Source organism: Petaurus breviceps, unplaced genomic scaffold (genome assembly GCF_028583685.1).
Source record: "Petaurus breviceps papuanus isolate PSGF00001 unplaced genomic scaffold, PetGlider_PUasm1.0 90792, whole genome shotgun sequence".
Taxonomy (NCBI): domain Eukaryota; kingdom Metazoa; phylum Chordata; class Mammalia; order Diprotodontia; family Petauridae; genus Petaurus; species Petaurus breviceps.
The window spans coordinates 5,340,158-5,349,109 of NW_027187347.1; the positions used below are offsets into that span (position 1 = coordinate 5,340,158).

Sequence of the window (8,952 nt, forward strand, 5' to 3'; positions counted from 1 at the left end):
TCCACAAATAGACTAAAAAAAAATGAGCAAACAATAAAATAATTTGACCATAAAAAGCTACTATGGTGGCAAGAAAGATGAAGACATAAACTCAGAAGAAGACAACAATATGAAAACAGCTACAAACAAAGCCAAAAAAGAAAATGCTTATTGGATTCAATCCCAAAAAGAACTACAGGAATGGTTAAATAAATACATAAGAATGGCAGAGGAAAAAAAAATGGGGGAAACGAGAGTTATGTGAAAAATTGTAAGAGAGTAACCATCTTTCTAAAATAGGCATACAAAAAATACTCAAGAAAATCACACCTTAAAAAATTGGCCTAATGGTAAAAGAGGCACACAATCTCATGGAAAGAGAAAAAAAGAAAACTTAAAAGGAAGAATTGATCAGATAGAAAAGAAGGTAAAAATAATTACTGAAGAAGAAAATTCCTTAAAAAATGGGTCAAATAGAAAAAGAGGTACAAAAGCTCATTGAAAAAGAAATAATTCCTTAAAAATTAGAATTAGACATATAGATGCTAAGAACTCCATGAGTCATCAAGAAACAATAAAACAAAAAGGAAAATGCGAAATATCTCTGGAAAATGACTGACCTGGAAATTAGATCAAAAAAAGATTTTTTTTTTTTGCTTTTCAGAGGGCAATTGGGGTTAAGTGACTTGCCCAAAGTCACAAGGCTAGTAAGTGTGTCAAATGTCTGAGGCTAGATTTGAACTCAGGTCCTCCTGACTCCAGGGCCAGTGCTCTATTCACTGAATCACCTAGCTGCCCCTAAGAAGAGATAATTTCAATCTTATTGGACTCCCTGAAGGCAATGATTCAAAAAAAGCCTTGACATCATGTTTCAAGACATCATAAAGGAAAACTGTCCTGATATTCTAGATCCAGATGTTAAAATAGAATGAAAAAAAAAAACCTCCCAAAACAGGGAGGTGATTGAATGAAATGAAATGAATTAAATGAAAACTCCCAGTAATATTATAGCCAAATTTTAGAAATCCTAGGACACGGAGAAAATATTGCAAGCAGTCAGAAAGACACAATTCAAATATCATTGAGCTACAGGGAGAATCACTCAGGGTTTAGCAGCTTCCAAATTAAAGGAGCAGAGGACTTGAATTATAATACTCTGAAAGGTAAAGGAACTACAATTACAACCAGAATAACTTATCCAGCTAAACTGAGTGTAAGCCTTCAGAGGAAAAATAGATATTTAATGAAACAGAAGATTTTCAAACATTTCTGATGAAAATATCAGATTTGTGTGTATGTGTATGTATACACATACATACACACATATATACACATATATGTGAGTATTGACATTCAAACACAAGACTCAAGAAAAGCATAAAAAGATCACCACAAAAGAGTAACACTAAGGGGCTCAATAAAGTTAAACTGTTTACATTCTTTTATTTTTCCATTCATAAAACTTTTATTCCACTTACATCAACTTAATACACATGTTCTTAACAATTATGCTTGGATTACTCATGAAAATTTCATAAGACATTAAACAAAGCTAGCCATCATCTCAAATTATTTCCCTGTTAACTATTTTTACAGCACATACATTTTAGGAAAGTATCAAAAAAATCACAAAAGCAAAAAACCTAAAAAAAAGTTAAATACATGAGTTTTTTGTTTTACTACTGTGCTTGATATACAGTGACTTTATGAATATCAAGCAATTCATTTTTACTGCATCTTTACTTGTACATTTGTTCTTAGGTTTCCTAAACCATTTAAATACAAATAAAATGAGTGTAGCAAAAATAATGAAAGCAAACAGCAGGTAACTTTACAAATAATGGAAATTTCTGCCCTTCTCCAGAGTAAATTGACGGGGTTAAAACTTTGTCTTAAGGAACACTTTTGCAACTGCAATCATAAAGGTGTACACGTTGAGATTGTGTATTCCACAGATACACATGGAATGACATGTAATATCTATGGGACATCTGTTTCTACCACAGCCATGAGTGCTCTAACCCTAAAGTACCCACAATAACTACACTTGTGGCTGGGACCAATTATCCCTTTCCCCCCGAACCCCGCACCTCCCCACCATGACAGACCAATATGTAAGCAGTTGTCTTTGCTTAGACGTGGAAGCTGTTTTAACACTGGCCTTGTGAAACCACAATGTACCAAAAGTACTATGCCAAACATGTAAAAATGTTTATAAAAATTCCATATCCCCCTATTGGCCACCTCAGATGAAAACAGATAACTCCCCAAATGTTAACTAGCTCTACTCCCCTAATATTAAACATAAAAAGCACATGGGAAATATAGAAATCCAAATAGAAGTAACATAAACCTGTCATAAATAGTAAACAAAAACTATATGTGGGACAGCATTGATGACAAATGGTCTACTGTGAAGATTTTAGAATGAGGAGGACAAAAGTTGGAAGGCTGGTTAATTCTCCCCTCCTCCTGCTTCAGCTTCATCTCCTTGGGTGTCCGATGTCCACAATGTCAAGTTGTCTCTCAGTAATTGCATTATTAGTGTGCTGTCTTTGTATGATTCTTCACTTAATGTATCAAGTTCAGCAATGGCTTCATCGAAAGCTGTCTTTGTAAGGGAGCAGGCTTTCTCTGGAGAATTCAGGATCTCATAATAGAACACAGAGAAGTTCAAGGCCAGACCCAATCTTAGAGGATGCTTTGGTTGCATCTCCTTTTTGCTGATTTCAAATGCTTCTTGATATGCTTGTTGTGATTGATCCACTTTTCCTTTCTTGTCTTCACTAGCAGCAACCTCAGCCAAATAACAGTAGTAGTCTCCCTTCATTTTCAAATAGAAAACTTTGCTTTCTGCTTGTGAAGCATTAGGAATTAAGAACTTTTCCAATACAGACAGTACATCATTGCAGATATCTCTTAGTTCAATCTCAATTTTCTCTCTGTATTCTTGGGCCATCTGCTGTTTTTTTCTCGGCACCTTCTGTCTTTTGCTCAATACTTGAAACAACCCTCCAAGATGACCTTTGGGCCGCTACGACATTTTTGTAAGCAACAGAGAGAAGATTCCTCTCCTCATTGGATAATTCAGCTCCTTGCTCAGTTACACACCTCATGCAGGCTGCCATGTCATCATATTTCTAAGTCTGCTCAGTCAATTTGTACTTCTGCACCAGCTCATTTTTATCCACGACTGAATGTTCTGTGCCCGGAGTGAGTGGCGGTGGCAGACGGACGGACGGACGGGGGTTCAGTGGTCTCTGGGTGGTGGCAGTGGTCTTTTTACATTCTTATATGGAAAGATGGTACATGTAATTATTAAGAACCTTATTATTTGATCAGGTAGAAGGATTCTACACAAACAGAGGGCATGAGTCTAAGCTGACTATATTGGGATGATCTCAAAAAATGGAGGAAAGAGATAGAAGTAAGCAATAGGAGAAAGGAAAAGGGAGAGATAGAATAGAGAAGATTATCTTAGATATTGAATTAAATTTTATCTTTCTGGGAATCCATTCATTGCTCCTAGTTTTCTTTACCCAAATTAAATAATAAAATTTTCATTCCTTGTCATATCATTTATATATTTGAAGAAAGTTGAAATGTGTTCCATAAACTCTTTCTTTTCTAGAATAAACTTTTCATACTTTCAGATGGCATGGTTTCTAATCCTATAACTGTGCTTATTGCCTGTCTTTGGATTTATTCCAGTGTGTAATTTAATTTTTTTTCCCTTCCTAAATGTTATACCCAGAAATGAATACAATATACCTAAGGTGGTCTCACTGGGGCCACAGTATAATGGAGGTGTTGTCAACATATTTTGCTTTTATTGTTTTCTTGATCGTTTTCAAATTTGGTCCCCATTTTAGATCATTACTGAAATATGAGGGAGAGCTGGATACTCCTGTGCCCTTTGACACTGTCACCTTAATTTGAACTCATTTTCTCTTCCCCTCAGAGACAATGAAGGGTGCAAAGAAGGGATGCAACTTGGATAGGAAGCAGTTGGTGCAGGTAGGTCCTAGACAGCTTTGCTTCATCTCCTAAAATTTGCCCATCCATTTATTTTTAATTAATTTGTTTATTTATTTTTAGTTTACAACACTCAGTTCCACAATCCCTTAGGTTCCAAATTTTCTCTCCTTCCCTTTTCTCACCTCCCCACTCATGGTGGCATGCACTCAAATGTAGGATCTATAAATATCTTTACATTAATCATTAGTCAGGTTGTAAAGAAGGATTATAACTGATGGAATGATCAGTGGGAAAGAAGAAACAAAATAAAACAAGAAAAAGAAACAGAACAAGTACTTTGTTTCAATCTGCATTCAGACTCCACATCTCTTTCTCTGGATGTGGGTATCTCTTTAGATCATGAGTTCTTTGGAGTTGTCTTTTAACCTTACATTGCTGAGAGGGGCCCAGTCTATTGAAGTTAGTCATCACATGCACGTTGTGTCTGTGATTGTGTACAGATTTCTCCTGATTCTGCTCTTCTCACTGCGCATCAGTTTATATAAGTCTCTCCAGGTTATTATGAAGTCCATCTTCTCCTCATTTCTTATAGCACAGTAGTATCTGCTCCTTATTTCTTATAGCAAAATAATATTCCATTACATTCATATACCACAACTTGTTCAGCCATTCCCCAATCGATGGGCATTCCCTTGATTTCCAATTCTTTGCCACCGCAAAAAAAGCTGCTATAAATATTTTTGTACATATGGGTCCTCCTCCCATTTCTCTGATTTCTTTATTGCCCATCCCTTTAAACCCAACTTAAGTAGTACTTCTTCCCAGATCTTTCCATTATCTCCAGATTTGGTAATAACCCTTCTGTTACCCTCAAACTATCCTCAAAATCTGATTGCACATTGTTTTGTAACTTATGGAATACTATTTGTATTTGTAACTTTATTCAACACTAAGCATTATCATCATTATATGTATTTCTTATCTTTCCACTATCTTTACACTTGGAAGCCTCCAAGGGTTCAGATGTAGCATCCAAATTTTGTATTTCTTAAATTCCCACACAAAAAGAGTTCAATATATATATTAGTTGTATCATAATATAACTTGTTAAGTAGCTCTGCAGAACTGAAATGGCTTTATCATCTTGTCCTTAAAAGTTTATCTCTTTTCCGGCCCATAAACAGGTAGCTGTAGAGAACTTGGAAACTTGAAATTCTTGCTTTGGCGAACACATTATCTCTCTGTAGTAATAATGTAGTCACTTTTTTCTTAAGATCATATACATTCTTGTAATTTAGAATGACAACTCACAGAACTATAGAATTCTAGATCAGAATGGACTTTTAATATCATATGCACCACCCTCTATGCCAAAGTAGTAATTATTTCTGCACATTCCTTGACAGATAGTCAGCTATAAAGCACACTATTCCAGTTGGAATTTGTTCCATTTTTTTAAACAGATCTAGTTGTTAAAAAGTATTTCCTTGTAATGAAACAGAATGTACCTGCACCCATTGTTCTTATTTCTGTCTTTTATGTAACATGAGATAATTGATACCCCTTCAATCTGAGAATCTATCAATTAGAATTGATTAAATATCATGTTTTAGGCCCAGTATTAAATAATGAGAACACAAATACAAACATGAGACAATTACTGAGCTCAAGGAGCTTACATTTTTGTAAGGGGATATAACTCACTCAAGGGCAGTAGTGCACAGGAAGGAGTTTTGGCGTAAGCAGTCACAGAAATTATAAATGGAGCAATTGTCCAGTAGGTTGTGACACCCTTAGCAGTGGCGATGGTGATATTGCCTTATAGATTTGGTTTTCAGTCACCAACATTTATTTTCTCTTCCACTCTCTATCAATAAAAAAGGAATCCCTAAAACATATATTCTCAGTCAAGCCAGAGTCCTACAATGAGCATGTCCCAAAATATTTGTTTCATTCTTTACCTTGAACCTATCACCTCTCAATTACTGTTCCCTGAGCAAGAACAAGAGGTGGATAGCGGTACAGCCTGCAGTAGGGGGTACTGCTACAGTAACATAGGTGGTTAGAGGCTTGTAATGGGTAGGTCCTGATGTCATGATGAATGGCCATATGGGACAGGAAACATGGCATGGGGGTCACCTTACTAGAATGAGTTTCAGATGTGTGGAGACAAGTATCAAAAAACTCCTAAGATCCTTCCATATTTCTTCATATGCAGTGGTTTTAAGTTCTGTAACTATCCTAACTTTCTTTTCTGGACATGATCCAATTTGTCAATAACGTCTCATAAACTGTGGCACCAATCACTAGAAAACATAGTTCAATTTGAATGTATAGGTATATGTCTATATTCATAGGTATGTAATATGCACATATGTGCCTCATACATAAGTGAGCATAGATGCATATATACATAAATATATAAACACACATATACATATAATATATAAATATACATATAATGTATATGTATATATATACACACATATAATAATATATCTAGATTCATTGGAAGAAAAGGAATGATTCTCTAGTCCAAGGCCTTAATTTTCTAGATGAAACAATTTGTTTGATGATAATCTTTAATTCTGTATTTTGTGCTTCCTCAATCAAGGAACTTCTTGTTGTGTCAGTAGTCAGTCCCTGTGTGAAAGGTTAACCTAATATCTTCATATTGAACAATGAAAATACAAAACCTCAAAGCAATTGGAAATGTATCGGTGGAAAAGAAGGGAGATGCTCATAGAATTTGGCATACTTTTCATTCATTGTACATATTTCATAATAAAATAACTCAAATATATGGAATACTAAATAATATATACAAATACACATTTTAAACATATATGTATGTGTATATTCATGTATATTCTAAAACCACACAACTAAATATAATGTTTCTTACCAACTAATCTTTAATTATTATCAATCTTCACTTAGATTCTTTAAATTTCTCACAAAGTTTGAATGGAACTGATTCACCTCAAACTTTCCTAGACTCATTCTCTTTCTCATATGTCCAGAATGGTATTAAAAGAAGGTGAAACTGCAGTCTAGATTAATACCTGGGATACTGAAAATCAATTCAATTTCTAGGCTGTAATTTGGAAAGGCAGACAATAGCTCCTCCTGATGGTGCTAAAAGATCTGAGACTCATATTCGCAGTCAACCCATAAACCTTTACACCATTACTAATTCAAAGTCAGTACAACTGCTTCCTCCCCTAGCTCTTCCCTAAACCCTATTCCTCACGGGGCTGATGATTTCTTTTTTTTTTCTTTTTTTTGTAGCTTCCTTCCCCACCCTGATCAAAGCTACCAAAAGATATATTTTAACCATGTCTCATACATACTTTCCACCTGTATAATGACAATAGTCTCCTGAAAGCAGTGTAATTTGAACTGGTACCCATTCCCATTAGAAATACTCCTTTCCAGAGTCTTTGGTTTCCATGAACACTATTTAAAAGGATAGCCATGCCATTCTGTCTTGTCAAGTCTTACCAATTTGATTCAGCATTGAAGCTGTTAAACTTCTTTATGGTTTTCCTCTGTTTCAACTGGAGCCATGGATCTGTCCTACAGTGTCTTTCCTATCTGTACCCCGTCTTATCTTTAGTTGCTCTCTACTTCTCACAAATCTTGTGGCTCAGGAAGAGGAAGAAAATTCTTGAAGCAGTCCTTGGTCTGTAAGAAGCAGCATTGATTCCCACCCCACCCCCATTGATTTTCCCCTCTTTTTTTCCAAAATACTACAGGAAAAACCCGGTTCCAAATCCCCTTGTATTATCAGGTGCTTAGCCCTAAGGAAAAAATTCACTGTTTAATGAGGATCTACATAGAACTGGTCTCCCTATGAACTGCTACAGGTCCTTGCTATTTTTCCAGACTGGCATCAGACACAAACAGTTCTCTTTGAAAGACATCAGTCTCCTTTTCATAGAACATAACATCGTAAGCTCCTTTAAAGAAAACATAAAAAGACTTTCAAAGACAGAGGTAAAATGGGATTCCCACAATCACAAACAGTTCTCCATAATTACGCAGTGATGAAATCAAAATCAAATGCAAATGAGCTACTTAAAGCTTCAAAAAATCAAATCAAATTGGAATATTTCTGCTAAATGTCTGCACTCCCTATTCCCTCTCGTGTTTAGGTCTTGCTTTCTGACTCACCTTCTTAATAATATCAGTCATGGCTAACATGTTTATAACTCTTTTAGAGTTCTAGGAATCTCATGGGGGTAGGCGATTCTTGGTGGACAGGTTAGGAAACTGAAAGGCAACAGCTACAATAGGGAGAGAACTGTATTTGGAATAATAGATTCTAGGGTCACATTCTATCTCTTTCACTTATCTTTATGACCTAAGGAAATTCATTTAACCTCTCTGGGCCTCCCTTTCCACATCTTTACAATGAGAGGGTTGGACTAGATGACTTCTGAGGTCCATTTCATTTCTAAATCTATTATCCTGTAAGGTTTGAACAGTGACATATCCAGAGACAAGTGTCACAGAGGGTACTTAAACTAAATTCTATTACTGCTCAATCCAGTGCGATTTTCATTGCATTCCTCAGTTTATCCTTTTTCCTTGACTAGACAATGTTAGCTGAACAAATGTCTTTGTTTCAGATTTTCAGTTAAAGTGCTAAGTAATAACAAAACAATAAACAACAAAAAACCAAACACCCACGTCAAAAAATTAGACCAACTTAGAATGAACAGCCAAGAAATTATTTGTGGCTCACTAGCTAAACTGGAGATTATTAGAGCTGGGCTATGAGAGTTGGATTCTATGGCAATAATTCCTTATCCTTAATGTCCATGAGGAACTACTTTTTCATTTATTCATAACATAAATCCATAGGACACATAGTTCTGATGAAAAGATTAGCATGTAATCATGGAAATACAAAAAATCTAAATTAAGCCTGATTTATTTTTTTTTCACCTCTGTTCAGATGCCTCCTTTAAATTGACTGTCTGGCTTTAA

At 35.4% G+C, this 8,952-nt stretch overlaps 1 pseudogene; it reads right to left on the reverse strand.

Moving 5' to 3' along the window:
* Positions 1 to 2,075: 2,075 nt before the first annotated feature.
* On the reverse strand, positions 2,076 to 3,122 carry LOC138147497 (14-3-3 protein zeta/delta pseudogene; annotated as a pseudogene).
* Between the last annotated feature and the right edge of the window lie 5,830 nt (positions 3,123 to 8,952).